The sequence below is a fragment of the Mauremys reevesii genome, unplaced genomic scaffold, assembly GCF_016161935.1.
Source record: "Mauremys reevesii isolate NIE-2019 unplaced genomic scaffold, ASM1616193v1 Contig6, whole genome shotgun sequence".
In the NCBI taxonomy this organism is placed as follows: domain Eukaryota; kingdom Metazoa; phylum Chordata; order Testudines; family Geoemydidae; genus Mauremys; species Mauremys reevesii.
The window spans coordinates 1083215-1102833 of NW_024100873.1; the positions used below are offsets into that span (position 1 = coordinate 1083215).

General features: G+C 49.8%; 2 protein-coding genes and 1 long non-coding RNA gene across 5 annotated transcripts in view; all 3 read left to right on the forward strand.

Annotated features, from left to right (window-relative positions):
* The window catches only part of LOC120394442 (killer cell lectin-like receptor subfamily F member 1), a 100301-nt gene extending 83731 nt beyond the window's left edge, over window positions 1–16570 (forward strand). Inside the window, exon 2 of the transcript XR_005592291.1 lies at window positions 16082–16570. The gene's annotated coding sequence lies outside the window, so the exon portion shown is untranslated. The remainder of the gene's footprint in view (window positions 1–16081) is intronic.
* LOC120394448 (C-type lectin domain family 2 member B-like) overlaps window positions 1–19619 on the forward strand; it is a 1239960-nt gene that overhangs the window by 898120 nt on the left and 322221 nt on the right. The window lies entirely within an intron of this gene.
* On the forward strand, window positions 7709–15860 carry LOC120394472. The gene is made up of 3 exons (XR_005592298.1): window positions 7709–7947; window positions 10574–10728; window positions 15586–15860. It is a non-coding gene; the product is annotated as an uncharacterized LOC120394472 (long non-coding RNA).

A 19619-nucleotide genomic window follows, 5' to 3' on the forward strand; every position in this document is an offset into this window, starting at 1 on the left:
AATAAACAACACCCCCTCTGCTATGCATTTAGTTGTTCCTTTCAGGAATAGATCTTCCCCAGAAACGCCCCCAGAGTTTAGATTGTTCAGAGCCCTTCATAAATTTAATGTAAAAATCTAGATATATTTAGGTATAGAGAAATGCAGATGTGGATACTAGTTATGGATAGCTATAGATAGATAGATCTGGATACATTTAGATTATCTATGTTCCTGCTGCCTTGTTCTTGGTATGGTTTATTTCATTTTAATTGTGCCGGGGTAAATCTGTAGCTCATTTGGTTAGAAATCCGTTTGTTTGCTAGAACAGACTCTAATTTGAAGTGATTTGATCACAGAAATGTACAATTGCAACCTCTTCTTTTTTTCCTCCTGGGGGACCTAAATATATCATCTGTTTATGGTGCTTTAATCAATGATAGGTTTGCAGCCAAAGAGCAATATACTGATGTCTTGTTCAAAAATGAAGAAGGCATTTACTGACAGACAGGGTTAGTTCCATTTAAAACGTATCTGGAACAAGAAGTGGGCATGCTGCATGTGATAGTTATAAAGCTCTAGCCCAGTTCACTACAGTATACACCGCAATAGTGGTGATTGGATTTGGAGACATCCAACATGGTGGAAGTCAGCGTAGATGGACCCGCCCTGACCAACCCCTTCTCCCAAACCCACATCCCACCAATCCCCTTACTCAGTAGTCAGAGCATCAACCTAGATCCCAAATCTCAGTCTTGGTGCTGACTCTACACAGCTGCAGCCAAGAACCAGTTCCCCATCTCCCCTCCCCACTCACCGTTCGGAAAGATACAGTTTCGTTGGACTTCCTGACTCCACTGTCCACCTACTGCAGCGGCTGAGAGTGTCACCAACTGTTGCAGGGCAGAGAACAGATGAACGAAGGGCTCTCGCTGCCTGAAAGGAATTGCAGATACAAAGGAGGATTTGAGGGGAGGGGAGGCAATCTGGGTAGTACTAAACTAGACTGGCAGGCTGCCTGCCCTACACAGGACTCCAGATGAGGCCTCACCAGTGCTGAATAGAGGGGAATGATCACATCCCTCGATGTGCTGGAAATGCCCCTACTTATACAGCCCAAAATGCCATTAACCTTCTTGGCAACAAGGGCACACTGTCGACTCATATCCAGCTTCTCGTCCACTGTAACCCCTAGGTCCTTTTCTGCAGAACTGCTTCCTAGCCATTCGGTCTCTAGTCTGTAACAGTGAATGGGATTCTTCCGTCCTAAGTGTCGGACTCTGCACTTGTTCTTGTTGAACCTCATCAGGTTTCTTTTGGCCCAGTCCTCTAATTTGTCTAGGTCCCTCTGTATCCTGTCCCTACCCTCCAGCGTATCTACCACTCCTCCCAGTTTAGTGTCATCTGCAAACTTGCTAAGGGTGCAGTCCACGTCATCCTCCAGATCATTAATGAAGATATTGAACAAAACCGGCCCCAGGACCAACCCTTGGGGTACTCCACTTGAAACCACCTGCCAACTAGACCTGGAGCCATTGATCACTACCCGTTGAGCCCGACCATCTAGCCAGCTTTCTATCCACCTTATAGTCCAATCATCCAGCCCAGACTTCTTTAACTTGCTGGCAAGAATACTGTGGGAGACCGTATCTAAAGTTTTGCTAAAGTCCAGAAATAGCACATCCACTGCTTTCCCCTCATCCACAGAGCCAGTTATCTCATCATGGAAGGCAGTTAGGTTAGTCAGGCATGACTTGCCCTTGGTGAATCCATGCTGACTGTTCCTGATCACTTTCCTCTCCTCTAAGTGCTTCAGATTTGATTCTTTGAGGACCTGTTCCATGATTTTTCCAGGGACTGAGGTGAGGCTGACTTGTCTGTAGTTCCCTGGATCCTCCTTCTTCCTTTTTTAAAGATGGGCACTACATTAGCCTTTTTCCAGTCATCCGGGACCTCCCCGCATCACCATGAGTTTTCAAAGATAATGGCCAATGGCTCTGCAATCACATCCGCCAACTCCTTTAGCACCCTCGGATGCAGCGCATCTGGCCCCATGGACTTGTGCTTGTCCAGCTTTTCTAAATAGTCCTGAACCACATTTTTCTCCACAGAGGGCTGGTCACCTCCTCCCCATAATGTGCTGCCCAGTGCAGTAGTCTGGGAACTGACCTTGTTCATGAAGACAGAGGCAAAAAAAGCGTTGAGTACACTAGCTTTTTCCATATCCTCTGTCACTAGGTTGCCTCCCTCATACAGTAAGGGGCCCACACTTTCCTTGACTTTCTTGTTGCTAACAAAGCTGAAGAAACCCTTCTTCTTTCTCTTAACATCCCTTGCTAGCTGCAACTCCAAGTGTGATTTGGCCTTCCTGATTTCACTCCTGCATGCCTGAGCAATATTTTTATACCCCTCCCTGGTCATTTGTCCAATCTTCCACTTCTTGTAAGCTTCTTTTTTGTGTTTAAGATCAGCAAGGATTTCACGGTTAAGCCAAGCTGGTTGCCTGCCATATTTACTATTCTTTCTACACATCGGGATGGTTTGTTCCTGCAACCTCAATAAGGATTCTTTAAAATACAGCCAGCTCTCCTGGACTGCTTTCCTCCTCATGTTATTCTCCCACGGGATCCTGCCCATCAGGTTCCTTACTGATTTGCTCCATTATTTTTCCTGGTACAGAAGTTAAGCTGACTGGTCTATAATTTCCTGGGTTGTCCTTATTTCCCTTCTTATAGATGGGCATAATATGTGCCCTTTTCCAGTCTTCCGGAATCTCTCCCATCTTCCATGACTTCTGAAAGATAATCGCTAATGGCTCAGATATCTCCTCAGTCAGCTCCTGGAGTATTCTAGGATGCATTTCATCAGGCCCTGGTGACTTGAAAACATCTAACTTGTCTAAGTAATTCTTAACTTGGTCTTTCCCTATTTTTGCTTCTGATCCTACCCCATTTTCACTGGCATTCCCTATGTTGGGCATCCAAATGCCACCAACCTTCTTGGTGAAAACCGCAACAAAGAAATCGTTAAGCACCTCTGCCATTTCCACATTTTCTGTTATTGTTTTTCCCTCTTCATTGAGGGGTAAAGGACATCAGCAGTAAGTGACGTCAGTGGCATCCCAAAGGAGGCAGCGTTGAGGAGTATGGCCCAGAGGAGGGCATGCAGGGGTCTGAGACAAGCACTGCAAGCTGTTAGGGCATTGGCTCCCACTCCTCTAGCCCCCACCTCCTCCCCCTCACCTCAGCCCCCAAGCCCTCTCCTACCGCTCATCCCCATTTATCCTCCTCCCCATAACCCCTCTCTTCCCTTGTCTCAGCCCCAAACCCCTCACCCCCTCCTCCCAGCAAGCATTTGCATGTGCAATTTATTTTCTTTTCAAAACTAGTTCCAGCAACTTCTGAATGATCTGCCATACTCAGGTTACATTTCCCAAAAAAACAAAACCCCATTGACACAGAGGCAGATTTTAGCAACATGGCTACAGACATTTTTCAGATTTCTGCCCTGAGTTCAATTCAGCCTGACCCCAGCTAGGTGTTGGTCACCTTCACTGATCACTGCAGAGCCCCCGAATGCACCCAGCTGCCGTGAGAGCTGGTAGACTAGAAAACCCTCTCGCCTACTGTCCCACATGTGCAGTGCATGAGCATTAGGCATGTAGCTATCGATAGAGCTAAACTCTTCTGCGATACTGTTTTCAGCCCTGCTCCAGCAGAGTCAGTGGGTGCCATGCACTAGCTGGGGTAGCTGTGCCATGATTCAGACCACATGGGCCACAATCAGAGCCATGGTTTGAACACTAGGTCGGCACAAAAAACGTTGATAGAATCAGTCAACCTTAAGAAAATCGATTATTTTGTGGGGGCTGCATCTCAGGAACCCCTGGGTCAAATGACCTCAAATTTGGATGACTAGCCATGCCTTGCTCCAGCCCCATGAGACACACCACATTTCAAAGCAATTCAAATATCCATGTGGACTTCAGAGCACTTTGACCAGTCAACCTTTAAACAGAAAGCTATTCTAAGACATTGCTATAGCAGAGCTAGTGCTCTGCTGTAATTTCCTTTGTCACAACTAACGGCTTGATCCTGCAAACACTTACTACTACGTACAGGGTTTTCTACTCTGTGTAGCACCACTGACTTCAGACCCTACCCATGAAATTAAAGCTAACTTTGCTGGGACTCGGCAGAAGTTGCAGGAGAGATGCTGGCGGGGTCTAGTGATGGGCTCAAGGGTGTTGGGGGAGGTGGAGGAATTGGGTGTCACTTGTGTTCAGAGTCTGAACTTCCTGTGGTTTCTCATGAGAAGGGTCAGTGCTACTTCTGGAGGTGTGAGCCCTGAGCTGCAGAGTCTGTGGGTTAGTTGGTAGCTGGATCTTTTCCCTCCTCTGAGTATCTGCTGAAAAGAATTCAAACCCGAGACAAGCCTGGCCAATGGAGGACCAAGAAGGATACGTGGCATTAAACCTTCATCCAAAGATGACAACATCAGACCAGCCGTGTCAACCTGGGACCCAAGGTAAGTGACTTACTATCTCCCTGTGGTGTCCATTACTGACGGTGCCTTTACATGTTTCCTGGCAGGGAGGGGACAAGGGAAAAAATCTCATGTGTGAGGAAATTCTGGATGTGCCGTTGTGATACTCCAGTGATGGCGCAGATAACTGCAGAGGGCGGTGGATAGAGATGAGGTAGTGAGGCAGGGCCACCCTAGGATTCAGGGGGGCTGGGGCAAAGCGAGGGAGCTGCGGTGCTTGTACTCACCCGGCAGCGGTCTGGGTCTTCAGCGGCATTTTGGCGGCGGGGGGCCCTTCAGTTGCTCCGCATCTTCGACAGCACTGAAGGGCCCCCCACTGCCAAAAAGCCAATGAAGACCCAGATCACCACCAGACCAGGGCCCAGGGCCTGGGGCAAATTGCCTCACTTCCCGCTCCCACCCCTGGGCAGCCCTGTAGTGAGGATGCTAGTGCTTTTTATGTAGCCTGTTGTAAAACTAGGCAAATATCTAGATGAGTTGATGTACTCCCTTGAAGACCTCTGCATTCCCCTATGGGTATGTGCACCCCTGGCTGAGAACCATGGCAGTAAAGGACAGGACACACATTACAGCTGATCAGGAGGCTGGACAGGGTAAGATCACAAAAATAAAGTCTGAAAAAGGGTGTCGAAGGAGTTAAATAAAAATAGGCAGATGGTCAAAAATAAAACCTGTAAATGTGTATTTACAAATGCAAGAAGTGTGAAAGCAACAAGCAGGTGAATTGGAATAGACTCTGACAGAAGACCTGACACAGTAGGTGGTAGAATTCCCAAATCAATGGAATACTATAACACCAGACTGTAAACTATACAGGAAGGACAGATTAGATTTGGGAGTTGCATTGTGCCAGTAAAATCTACAAGGCTACAAATCCCAAGTGCTAAGAATACAGATACGCTAATACGTACACCACTGTCCCAGCCTCTTGACTTTCAAAGAGCTTTTGACAAGGTCCTCACCAGAAGTTTCTTAGGAAAATAAGGACTTGTCTACTTGGGTAAACTGACCAGGATATTGACTTTAAAAGTGACTTTATTCCAAAATAATTACTCCTGTTTGAAAGTGCACTAATTATTCTGGAATAAAGTGATTTTTAATTGGAATAGTGTGTCCACCTGGAGACCTATTTGGGAACAACCATCCGGTCAATTTCCCTGTTTAGAAAAGCCCTAAGTATTCATGGGGTGACTGGTAAAGTACTAGATTGGAACAGAAACTGCCTAAGAGACAGGAAACAAATAGTAGGACTTAATGGTCAGTTTCATCAGGACAAAATGTCAGCAGTGGCCAGTGGGCTGCACAAGGTTCTGCACTAGGGCTGGTGTTTAATATATTCATGATCTGGAAAGGGGGATGGTCAAGGGGTTGCAAAGCTGGGGGATGTCAGTCACTCGATTAGTTAGGTCTGTCAGGATCAGAGAAAACAGAGGGACTTCAGAGAGACCTCACCACCTGTCACTGGGTGAAAGAGCTTAACACTCCAGAAGATGAAACTCTGATATTGATAAATGCAAAGTAATGCCTGGCGGAAACACTGATCTGAGCATCTCCTGCACCTCGCTGAGTTCTAGATTTACTGTATCAGCTCAGCAGAAAGATCGGTGCTCAAGCTGCACACCTGAGCTGCTTCTCCTCGCCCTTGTGAGTTCTGTAATATACAAGACTTTGCAGCCTGTCTCCCATCCAGAATTAGGTCCCCTGGGTTCAATTCTCCTACAGCCGCATCTCCCCCGATCTATACAACCAGACACAGATGAATGCCTCATTGTCACATCCTGGAAATAAACTCTCTGTGGTGCAATACAAAAATATCCCAGGAGTGGAAGCCAATGTCCATAGGACCAGGAGGCCACAGGCTGGGGTAGCTGAGGTTTAAGGGCGCAATCCTGCATTGGCTGTGATGGCATCTGGGTGTCAGGAAGCACAGAGCGGGCTCCAAGCTTGTTTAAAGCTTCCAGACAAAGCTTGGAACTAGTGCAGGGTGGTAGAATCTTGCAGCACATCTACACCAGAGCCGGCATCGTGGTTTCAGCCTCAGCAGACGTATCCACGGTAGCTCTGATCAAACTTGTGCACTAAAGCCAGGCTACTAAGATTCTCCCCTTCCAGGGAATTCAAAGTCTTTCCAGACCTGCTGTGTGGCTGGTATCTCCTGTGCCCTTTTCCCTTCCTAGCAGCTGGTAGGGGAATCCAGGCTCATCCTCTACACTGGGTTCCAAACAAGCTTGGAGCCCGCTCTGTGCTTCCTGACACCCAGATGCCTCGAACAAGCAGCCAAGGTCTCTGTACCATCCTACCCCTTGCTGCTGTTTCCCTGGGCTTCTTCCTACATAGCTGGATCCCCTCACCCTCCGTTTGCCAGCCTCCAACTCCCTCGATCAAAGGTGCAACTGCAGCCTGCTTCCCTGCTGCCTTTCCCAGCAACAGCCCCCCTCTTTCTAGCAGCTGCCTGGCTTTATACAGGCCCCACCTCCCTGTTCCTGCACAGCTGAGCTTGTTCCTCGAATCAGGACTTTCCTCTCAGCTCTCCCTGTGTGAGGTGAATTGGCCTTTCCACTCCTGTGTGGGTTGGACACCCCATCACAATGCCCTACGTGTGACCTGTTTAAAACTATTCCTGGTATTACGTGAGGAGGAATTTAAACCCCCATTGGATGATGCTGCACAGGCTCCATTAGACTGCAGGTGGCCATTATTATTTTTTGCACTATGTGCTGAAGACGTTTCACCAAACCCTGACTCTTACAGATCACCCTCACTGTCCCCGCTGGCATCGGCTCGCTCTGGGGCTGGGAGCAGCTGGGATCCTCATCCTGGCAGTCGCTGTGAGAGTGATGGGCGTTTGGGGTAAGTAGTTCAAAATTAATTTGTACAAAATGCTGCCCCCTGAAATTTCCCCTTCCCCGATTTCCATGGTGATTCCACTTCTGATTCCAACACACCTGTGAATAACATCCTGCACACTTCATTATCACCACAAAGGGAACAATATCACATGACCAAGGTGGTGTTAGAGCTTGGTACATAAACCCCAGGGGATCCAGTTCTCACAACTTCGCTGTACAGTGTGCGGGGGGTGGAAAGGAGAAAGCACCTTATGCTGTATAATGAATGAAATTTTCTCTCTCTTCTCCTGTCTTGTTCTATCTCTCTGGCCCGGTTCTGAATTTGATAGCTACAGTATGTAACGGTTTATTACACACACACCCTCATTCTCAGTTTGCTAATCCCTAAGTAGTAATTGCTGCTCATGCTCACGCTCTTCTGAAGTTTCTCAGCTCAATGGACGTCTGAATTCACTGGAGAACAACAGTACCAGGGAGAGAATCATCCATCAATCCAACTGCAGCACTGGCCTAAAAGATTTCCAGTTCCAGTTGAAACAATTTGTGTGTGAATCATCTCACAGCAACTCAGCAGGTAACCTCAGCGCCTTCTCTCTCAGCAGCTTCCTGTATTGTGGTGCCATCTAGTGGTCAGGTGGGGTAACCCGGTGCAGGAAACAAACTACATGTATTTTTCCCTGTATAAGACGCCCCCATGTATAAGACAACCCCCCACTTTTCTAACCCAAAATTCAGAAATCAATATTTTAAACATAAAACAGAACACATTTTTATTTAGTAATTACCATAGGCAACATTTACATACCAGCTGTGAGCGTGAGAAGCAAGCAGGCTTCCCGCTCAGGCCCAGGAAGAGGACGCCGAGGTAGGGGTAGAGGGAACGAGGAAGGCCATGCACCCCAGCTGGTCTCCGGCCGCAGCCCTGCCCGGCCCCGCGTCCCCGGCCCCGCGACTCCTGCCCGGCTCCGCGTCCCGGCCCCGCAACTCCTGCCCCGGCCGCCCGGCTCAGTCCGCGCAACTCCTGCCCCGGCCCCACGGTCCCGGCCCCGGCCCCAGCCCCGCATCCCCGGCCGCCCAGCCCCGGCCCTGCGTCCCCGGCCGCCCGGCTCAGTCCGCGCGACTCCTGCCCCAGCTCAGTCCGCTTGACTCCTGCCCCGGCCCCGGCCGCCAGACTCCTGCCCCGACCCCGCGTCCCTGGCCGCCCGACTCCTGCCCGGCCGCCCGACTCCTGCCCCGGCCCCGCATCCCCGGCTGCCCGGCTCCGGTAGTGCGGGTCCGGGCACTGCGGCGGCCGCAACCCCACCTACCCGGATGCCCGGCTCCGGACAGTGCCTGGCCCCGTGGCTCCAGCCGCCCAGCTCCTGCTGTTTTGCCACGCGGCCGGCCTCCGGCAGTGCGGGTCTGGGCGCGGCGGCAGCCCCGGCTGCCCGGCTCCAGCTCCGGCTGTGTGGCTCTGGCCGCAGCCCTCCCCGGCTCCGGCCACATCCTCCAGCTCCGACCGCGCGACTCCTGCCCCGGCCCCGCGTCCCGGGCTCCCCGCTCCAGCCGTGGCCAGACTGTAGCGCCGCCAGCCACATCCAGGCAGCGCGGTAAGGGGGCAGGGAGGGGGTGTTGGAGAGAGGGCAGGGGAGTGCGGGGGTGGGGGGGGATAGGGGTTGGGATTTTGGCAGCTCATCACTGGGTATGGGCAGTTTCGCAACTGCGCGGTTCTCTCCTCGGCTTACTTCTGTGTATAAGACGACCCTCAATTTTTAGTCTAACGATTTTAGGAAAAAGTATAGTCTTATACACGGAAAAATACGGGTACTTCAATAACTACTTATAGGGCGGCTGGTAGCAACTCCTATGTTTAGGGTCCCTAACGCTTCCTTTGTAAAAGGGTCCTGTGGTATCTTTGAGGAGCTCTCACACGTCCATTGTTCAAATCAGCCTTTGAAATAGGGGGTGAGAGGAGCCCTCAGGCCGGAGAAACACGTTTTCTTTGGCCCATGAAATGTCGTCCAAGTTTTGCTGAGATGGGAACATTGGATGAGTCGCCATTTCCCTCCTTGCTTGTGATCCTCAGGAAAACTCTGTAGTGCGACAAAATAACAGTCAAAGTGCTGGGCTCACCTGCCACAGCCGCACACCCTGCACTGGGAGCTACCAGAGCAGGTGGAAATGGAGGTGAGGAGGGGGTGAGAGCTGGGCCAGGCTCCCCCTCCCCCAGCACGTGGCCCCAGTGGTCTCTCAACTCCTTGCTCCCAGGAACACCACATGGGGAAGAAGCTCCTCCTGGGGAGGGACAGAGAGCTGGCTGGGCTCCCTTTGACCACCCAGGCCTTTTCCCTGCCCCCATCCCCCAGGATAACAGACTTTTCCTGTAACCAGCAAGCGGAGTTGTTCCTGTTGATAGAGCGATAGCAGTGTGGTGTGGTACTGAAGATCCAAGGTCCAAACGCTGCTGCTGATTCAGGATGGTGGAGTTGTTCCAGTTCCAGAATTGTTTTATATGTTTTTTTAAAAACTAGGAAATTAAACACAATACTGGATTAAGAGAACACAAAGATTACAAAGCCAAGCTTCCAAAAGTTAGGAAATGCCAGATTACCTGCACAACCGTAATTCAGCCCCCATTTGTGTGTGCCTGATGATATGGTCTTTATTGCATGATTATCGACTATTTTTAATCTCAGGGCTGCTGCCTCATTCAGTGCACAGGCCTGTTTGTTTCCATGTCCATGATGGCTCCCGAAGCATTCAATGTACTGGATGACCTCACACTCAGGCTGAATTACAGTTGCATGGGCAAGCCATGAATGTGGCATTTCCAATTTTGACTTTGCAACCACAATAAAGTTCTTTTAACTCTTGTATATGTAGTATTATCTACCCCACCTGCATGCAGCCATCTCTAAGGGGAAATGTAATGGCTGTTAAGCAGTGCACACAGGAATGCTGCAGTAGCTGAGGGGAGGAAGTGAAGGATTCCAGTTGAGCCTGACCTGCATTAGCCGGTGCTATTTCAGGGCTGAGGTACTCACAGCTTCACCAATACCCCTCCCTCCCGGCCTGCAGCACCTGCTGCTTAAATATTAGACCCATCCTCAAACAAAGCCAAGTCATAGCTCTACTGGAAATTTCGAGCCTGAAGGCCTGTGCATGAGCGTGATGCAGTTCAGAACCTTCAGCTCCATTAAACGTTTCCATTTCCCCTCCAGAGGGAGCAGGGTGCAAGCTCTGCCCCCCAAACTGGCTGCTGCACAGGGACAAGTGCTACTGGGTGTCTAAAGAAAAAAATCCCTGGGACAAGAGCCGCGATGACTGTTCAAGGAGGAGCTCTCGGCTGCTGGTGATCCGGGACCAGGATGAGATGGTAAATAAAACTTGTCCTGGGGATATGAGAATCACTATAACAATTAATACACAAAACCCCTGTGATGTGGGTCTGTCAGGTTTGCTCTATATCAGGGGTGGCCAAATTTACTGACCCTCCAAGCCGCACACAACAATCTTGAGACGTTCTAGAGCTGGGGTGCTCCTGCCGTAGGGTGACCAGACAGCAAGTGTGAAAAATTGGGATGTGTGTGTGTGTGTGTGTGTGTGTGTGTGTGTGTGTGTGTGTGTGTGATAGGAACCTATATAAGAAAAAGACTCCAAAATCAGGACTGTCCCTATAAAATTGGGACATCTGGTCACCCTATCCTGCCGGGACTCAGGCTTCACCCCTGCAAGGAGTGGGAGTGGGGGTGGGGGTGGGGGGGGTCTCAGGGCTTCAGCCCCACAGGAGGCACCTGCCCAGATTCAAGGCTTCAGCCCTGCCCCTGCTGAAGCCCTGAGCCCCAGGAGGCGCCCCCTGCAGGACTGTAGGCCTGAGACACCCACCCCCCCATACTGGGCAGGAAGCCAGAGCTGAGGCATGAGAGGGCACAGGCCCCCCAGTTTTCCCCAGGGTTTGCTGGCCCCGCTCAGTCACATGGTGCCGCTGGGCCCAACTCCCTGCACTGGGAGCTGTGGCTGTGGGGAGAGGCAGCGATAAACAGCTGGGAGCTCCTCACGGCAGTTCCCAGCTGTTTGGCGTTGCCCCTCCATGCAGAGCTAACACCTGGGAGATGCAGGGTGGGGGCACTGAGGGTGAGAGGTGGGACAGCCTGGGGGGGGGGCTTGATTCAAGCTGTTGGGAGAGGGAACCTTTAAATTGTGCCGCCCCCACTCTTAGCAGGCACCAGTCGCCTGTAGTAAAAGCCCCTCCTAGCCCCACCACCCCACCACAGGGCAGAAGCCCTGAGCCCCCCCCAAGTCTGGCAGGCAGAGAATGGGGCTGGGAGGGGGCTCTGGGAGCTGCACTTTCACTGTAACGAGATGCCTGTGGCTCACAGGCCATGGTTTGGCCACCCCTGCTCTACACAGACCCACACACTAAAAAGCAAGGAAATGAAAAGTTCAGGCCAGCAACAGCACATACCTGTGCGCTGCCCCCCAGCGGTGACACCTCACCGACAGCATGACACCCCCCCCCCCCCACCACCACCACCACCACCACACAGACTGTACCAAGGCCTTAATTCTGCCCCAGTCAGGACAAAAACTAAATAACTGACCCACGGTCACAGAGGGAGTCTGGGGAATTGAACCCTGTTCCCAGAGTCTCTAGCTAGCACCTTAACCCCTAGAGCCTCCTTCCCAAAGGAGTGAGAAGATAGTGACGATTAACAGTTGGCTGAGGGAGTGGTGTTACAAGGAGGGCTTTGGGATGTATGGGCACTGGGAGGCTTTTGGGGACAGACAACTGTTCTCACGGGATGGGCTCCACCTAAGTAGGGAAGGAAGTAGACTTCTAGGAGGGAGGCTGGCTCACCTGATTAAAAGAGCTTTAAACTAGACACTGAGGGGAGACGGTTGGGAGAGGTCCTGGTACTCTCCACGCCAAATTTATACATTGGGAGCGAGAACAACAAGATAACAACAGATATAGCCAGAGGGGGGCAGGCAGGTGTAAGGAAGAGCGGGGGGACGGATACTAGATCTACAGGTCATGCTGGTAGTACTGTGTCCCTACCGAGTTGGGTGAAAAGAGTGAGAGGAGCCCAACAGCAAAAATTAGGATTTGTTCACCAATGCAAGAAGCTTAGGTAATAAAATGGAGGAACTGGAGCTCTTGGTCCGAGAATTGAAGCCGGATATCGTAGGAATAACCAAAACATGGTGGAACGGTAGCCATGACTGGAGTACAGGTATGGAAGGGTATGTGCTGTTTAGGAAAGACCGATGCAAAGGTAAAGGGGGGGGAGTAGCATTGTATATCAATAATGAGGTGAAATGTAATGAAATAACTAGCAATGCAATGGATAATACGGAGTCTGTCTGGGCAATGGTCACATTGGGGAAGAAAACTACTAGAGCCTCACCCGGGATAGTGATTGGGGTGTGCTATAGACCGTCGGGATCTACCCTAGAGATGGATAGAGAGCTCTTTAATGTTTTTAAGGAGGTAAACACTAATAGGAACTGCTTGATCATGGGGGATTTTAACTTCCCGGATATAGATTGGGAAACAAATGCTAGTAACAATAATAGGGCTCAGCTTTTCCTAGACGTGATAGCTGATGAATTCCTTCATCAAGTGGTTGCTGAACCGACGAGGGGGGATGCCATTTTAGATCTGGTTTTGGTGAGCAACGAGGACCTTGTTGAGGAAATAGTTGTAGGGGACAACCTTGGCTTGAGTGATCATGAGCTAATTCGTTTCAAAATAAATGAGAGGATAATCAATAGTGCATCTGAGACTAGGGTTTATGATTTCAAAAGGGCTAACTTTACTAAACTAAGGCGACTAGTTAGGGAAGTAGACTGGCCTAACATATTTAGGGATCTAAGGGCAGATGACGCCTGGGGTTACTTCAGGTTGAAGTTGCAGGAGATGTCAGAGGCATGTATCCCAAGAAAGGGAAAACGGCTCGTAGGTAGCAGTTTTAGACCGAGCTGGATGAGCAAGCGTCTCAGAGGGTCATTAGAAAAACAGAAAGCGTACAAGGACTGGAAAATGGGAGGATCAGCAAAGAAACCTACCTTATTGAGGTCAGAGGGTGTAGGGAAGCAGTGAGAAAGGCAAAACGACGGGTGGAGATGGACTTAGCGAAGGGATTAAAACCAATAGCAAAAGGTTTTTAGCCATATAAATAGGAAGAAAACCAAGAAAGAAGAAGTGGGACCGCTTAAAACTTTGAACGGAGTGGAGATTAGGATAATCTTGGAATGGCACAATATCTGAACGAATATTTTGCCTCGGTCTTTAATGAGGCTAATGAAGGGCTAAGGAATAGTGATACAGGGACCGATGGGAATGAGGATATGGGGGTAGACATTATGGTATCGGAGGTGAAAGCCAAACTTGAACAGCTTCACGGAAGTAAATCGGGGCCCGGATAATCTTCATCCTAGAATATTAAGGGAACTAGCGAGTGATATTGCTAGCCCGTTAGCGATGATTTTAATAAATCTCTAAATTCGGGATTGTACCGTTGGACTGGAGATTAGCTAATGTAGTTCCTATATTCAAGAAGGGGAAAAAAGTGACCGGGTAACTACAGGCCTGTTAGTTTAACATCTGTAGTATGCAAAGTCATGCACAAAATTTTAAAAGAGAGAGTGGTTACGGAGCAGGAGGCCGATGGCAACTGGGATAGTTTACAGCATGGATTTACGAAAGGTAGATTGTGCCAAACCAACCTGATCTCCTTCTTTGAGAAAGTAACAGATTTTTTAGACAACGGAAATGCAGTGGATCTAATATATCTAGATTTCAGTAAGGCGTTTGATACGGTACCGCATGAGGAATTACTGGTTAAATTGGAAAGGATGGGGATTGAAATGAAAATCCAGAGGTGGATAAGGAGCTGGTTAAAGGGAGACTGCAGAGGGTAGTATTGAAGGGGAACTGTCAGGTTGAGGGGGTCACTAGTGGAGTTCCTCAAGGTACATATTTGGGTCCAATTTTATTCAATCTATTTAAAGCTGACCTGGGAACCAAGAGTAGGAGTGGGCTGATAAAGTTTGCGGACGACACCAAGTTGGGAGGTATTGCCAATTCGGAAAAGGATCGGGATATCCTCCAGGGAGATTTGGATGACCTTGTAAGCTGGAGTATTAGTAACAGGATGAAATTCAATAGTGAGAAGTGTAAGGTTATGCATTTAGGGATGACTAACAAGAATTTTAGTTATAAGCTAGGACGCACCAGTTGCAAGTAACGGAGGAGGAGAAGGACCTAGGAGTCCTGGTTGATCGTAGGATGACCATGAGCAGGCAATGTGATGTGGCGTTAAGAAAGCAAATGCGGTATTGGGATGCATTAGACGAGGTATTTCTAGTAGGGATAAGGAAGTGCTAGTCCCGTTATATAAGGCGTTGGTGAGGCCTCATTTGGAGTATTGTGTGCAGTTTTGGTCTCCCATGTTTAAGAAGGATGAATTCAAACTGGAACAGGTACAAAGAAGGGCCACTAGAATGGTCCGAGGAATGGAAGGCCTGTCATATGAAAGGAGACTTGAGGAGCTCGGTTTGTTTTCCTTAACCAAAAGAAGGATAAGAGGAGATATGATTACACTCTTTAAATATATCAGAGGGATAAATACCAGGGAAGGAGAGGAATTATTTCAGCTCAGTGCTAATGTGGACACGAGGACAAATGGATATAAATTGTCAGTTAGGAAATTTAGGCTAGAAATTAGACGAAGGTTTCTAACTATCAGGGGAGTGCAATACTGGAACAGCCTACCGAGGGAAACAGTGGGGGCGAAGGACCTCCATGACTTTAAGACTAAGCTAGATAAGTTTATGGAGGAGATGGTATGATAGGATACCGGGCTTAGTCAATAGGTTAATTAAGTGCCACACTGGTAAATAGTACAATGGGTCAATGATATGTTATTCTTAACCTTTTTCCAGAGGGTATGGCTGGAGAGTCTTGCCCGCATGCTCGGGGTTCAGCTGACCGCCATATTTGGGGTCGGGAAGGAATTTTCCTCCAGGGTAGATTGGCTGTGGCCCTGGAGGTTTTTCGCCTTCCTCCGAAGCATGGGGCAGGGGTCGCTTGCTAATGGAGTGGGGAGATCGGCTAATGTGGCCTGCATCTTGCAGGAGGTCAGACTAGATGATCATATTGGTCCCTTCTGATCTATGATTCTATGATTCTATGATTCCCCATCACTTCATTCTTCCATGTCATTTACAGACTTTCATTCAAAATACTACCAAAGACACAAACCAGCTCTGGCTTGGACTCACTGTTACATCCCCCGCGAGGAATTGCACTTGGGTGGACGGCTCCATGTTCAATCCAACACTGTGAGTGTTTTTATCCTCTCAGTCCATGTAAGATGTGCAGCAGGGGGCACAGGCTACGTATGGGCGCAAGGGATGTTAAGTGCTGGCACAGTCCTCTGCACAGAGAGACGAGTCCTGAGCCTCATTCGATGGCTTCCACAGCAGTTGGGCTAATCCTGAGGGCTGGGTTTTGTAATATGGAAAAGTGTTTTCCAGAAATAGACCAAGGCCAACCAGCTGCTACTACAGGATCATGCACTAGGAAGTGGTTTATCAAGTAGGGCTCTGTAGGAACAATTCAGGTGTTAAGGAAGAAATTCGAGAGGTGTCAGAATGAGGCAAAGCAGTTAAAAATCTTGTTAAAAAATTCTACATAGTGATTGTTTGTTTGGTGTGTTTTCCAGGTTCAAGGTAGTGGCTCCTGCTGAAGGGAACAGCTGCGGGATGATAAAAGATGGGATTAATTTTGAAACCTGCAGTGCTGAATCTAAATGGATTTGTGAAAAAGACCCTCTCCAGATATAGACAGTGACATTAATTATCTGTATTTTCTATGTGTGAACGAGAAATCATCTTTAGTTTCAGTCTGTCCCATGAATGATGAATATTGAAGGGGAGTTTCAAAGGGAAAAATTGGGCTTGTGCCCTTCCCCCTCCCCTCTGCTTTTATAAGGTGGATAAAGACAGCACAAAAGGCTTTTTTTACATTTGAAATTCAGGCCCTGTCTGGGCTGGAAGATTATAGTGAAGGGAGAACTAGTGAAATGACATCACAAGTAGAGCTGGGAGAAATTTTCCACTGAATAGTTTATTTGCAAAAAATGCAGTTTTGAGTCATAAAAGACTATTCACAAACTGGTGTTGAATTCACTGAGTAGTTTCAGCCAAAATAAGGGTATGTCTACACTACAAGAGTAGTTCGATTTAACTTAGGTCGAATTTGTGGATTCGACCTTATGAAGTCGAATTTGTGTATCCACACTAAGGACACTAATTCGACTTTGTGAGTCCACACTAACGGGGCAAGCGTCGACATTGGAAGCGGTGCATTCTGGGCAGCTATCCCACAGTTCCCGCAGTCCCCGCTTCCCATTGGAATGCTGGGTAGAGCCCCCAATGCCTGCTGGGGGAAAAATGTGTCGAGGGTGGTTTTGGGTAACTGTCGTCATTCAACCGTCACTCCCGCCCTCCGTCCCTGAAAGCGCCGGCGGGAAATCTGTTAGCGCACTTTTCTGGTCAGTGACAGCGCGGACGCCACAGCACTGCGAGCATGGAGCCCGCTGCGATCATCGCTGCACTTATGGCCGTTGTCAACTCCTCGCACCTTATCGTCCACCTCTTCCACAGTCAGCTGCTGAGAAATCGGGCGAGGAGGCTCCGGCAGCACGGTGAGGACATGAAGTGTCAGAGTGGCACAGACTTCTCAGAAAGCACGGGACGCCGCGCCGTGGAGATCATGGTGGCAATGGGTCACGTTCATGCTATGGGAAGGCGATTCTGGGCCCGGGAAACAAGCACAGACTGGTGGGACCGCATAGTGCTGCAGGTCTGGGATGAATCACAGTGGCTGCGAAACTTCAGGATGCGTAAGGGCACTTTCCTTGAACTCTGTGACTTGCTGGCCCCTGCCCTGAAGCGCCAGGACACCTGGATGCGAGCAGCCCTGAGTGTGCAGAAGCGAGTGGCCATAGCCCTCTGGAAACTTGCAACGCCAGACAGCTACCAGTCAGTAGCGAACCACTTTGGCATGGGCAAATCTACTGTGGGGGTTGCTGTGATGCAAGTAGCCCACGCAATCGTTGACCTACTGCTCTCAAAGGTAGTGACCCTTGGAAAAGTCCAGGTCGTCATAGATGGCTTCGCCGCGATGGGATTCCCAAACTACAGTGGGGCTATAGATGGGACTCACATCCCTATCCTGGGACCGGCCCACCAGGCCAACCAGTATATTAACCGAAAGGGCTACTTTTCAATGGTGCTGCAAGCACTGGTGGACCATAGGGGACGTTTTACCAACATCTACGTCGGGTGGCCGGGCAAGGTTCATGACGCGCGTGTTTTCAGGAACTCTTGTCTGTTTAGACGGCTGCAGGAAGGTAGTTTCTTTCCGGACCACAAAATAACTGTTGGGGATGTGGAGATGCCTACAGTGATCCTCGGAGACCCAGCCTACCCGCTAATGCCCTGGCTCATGAAGCCCTATACAGGTGCTTGGACAGTGACAAGGAGCTCTTCAACTACCGGCTGAGCAAGTGCAGAATGGTGGTGGAGTGTGCTTTCGGACGTCTCAAGGGGAGATGGAGGAGCTTACTGACTCGCTCGGATCTCAGCGAAACCAATATCCCCATTGTTATTGCAGCTTGCTGTGTGCTCCACAATCTCTGTGAGAGCAAGGGGGAGACCTTTATGGCGGGATGGGAGGTTGAGGCAAATCGCCTGGCTGCTGATTACGCTCAGCCAGACACCCGTGCGATTAAAAGAGCCCAGCGGGAAGCGCTGTGCATCCGGGAGGCTTTGAAAGCTAGGTTCCTCAGAGAGCAGGGTAACCTATGACTGTCCAGTCTCTTTACAGAGAAGCTGAACCTGCCCCTGTTTCAGTTACTATTGACTTTTTTCAGCGGTTACATACCCCGTTCACCAGGTTTCCCCCCTTCCAACAGACGTTTAAAAATAAAGTTATTGGAACATTTTTAATTAACAAAGTTTTCTTTACTAACGCATTCTCGTTCAAGGGTTCCAACAGGGACGCAGACTGTGGTGGGTACGGTGTGCAGTGATGTACAGACCGCTTCTACACTCGAGGACTGACAGGCTCCTGCTCCTACAGTGGTCTCTGGGGGGAGGACGGTTACAGGAGGGTGTGCAGGAAGGGGTGGGTTTGCAGGAAGGGGTGAGGGGTGTGTGGGAAGGGTGAGTAGGTGTAGGGGGATGATGGCTCTGGCTGTGGCTCAGGGCATCAGAGAGGTTCATGGCTAGGGTGGAAGGGCATGGTAAGGGCAGCCTGCCTTGCCATTTGTGGATGCCAGGCGCTCGGACCCTGGGGCAGCATACACCTCCCAGACTGACCTGGGGCAGCAGACACCTCCCAGAGTGACCTGGGTGCCTAGTGACTGCACTCTGTGTGTGACCTGCTGTTGATCCTACCCCCATGTCTGTACCCTGGTAATGGTGGCTGTCCTATGCAATTAACAAACCCCTATCTCCCCTTCACAAAAAATCTTCTGCAAAGAAACATGACGGAAACAGTAATGAACAGCAAACTATTTTTAATACTCAACTACACAGTTGGGGGATGAAACTGGGATTTTGGATCGGGTGAGCCAGGAAGGGAAGCAATTCTCATACTTTAGGGAATGAGAGCTGTTTGGTACATGAGAGCTCTGCTGGGGTGGAGTGACAGTTTTCATGGCCCCTAGCGCCCCTCCTTCTTGTGATTTTGGGTGAGGGGGAGACAGGACTTTTTGGCGGGGGAGGGCGGTTGCAGATACAGTTCAGGGGGGCTCTGTCCTCCTGCCTGCGGTCCTGCAGAACATCCACAAGGCGCCGGAGCGTGTCCGTTTGCTCCCTCATTAGTCCAAGCAGCGTTTGAGTCGCCTGCTGGTCTTCCTGCCGCCACCTGTCCTCCCGTTCGCTGTGTGAGCGCTGCTGCTGAGAGAGGGTCTCCCTCCACTGTCTCTGCTCGGCCGCCTCGGCTCTGGAGCAGGCCATCAGTTCAGCGAACATCTCGTCCCGAGTCTTTTTCTTTCGCCGCCTAATCTGCGCCAGCCTCTGTGAGGGGGATGCCGGGGCAGTTCGGGAAAGAGCCGCAGCTGTGTGATGGGAAAAAGGAAGTGATTTCCTTGCAAAGATACATGTTTGTGAACACTGAACACAGTCTAGTCTGTTTCTGTGAACAACACCATACAGGGCACCTATCTCATGTGCTCTCAGGACAAGTTCGAA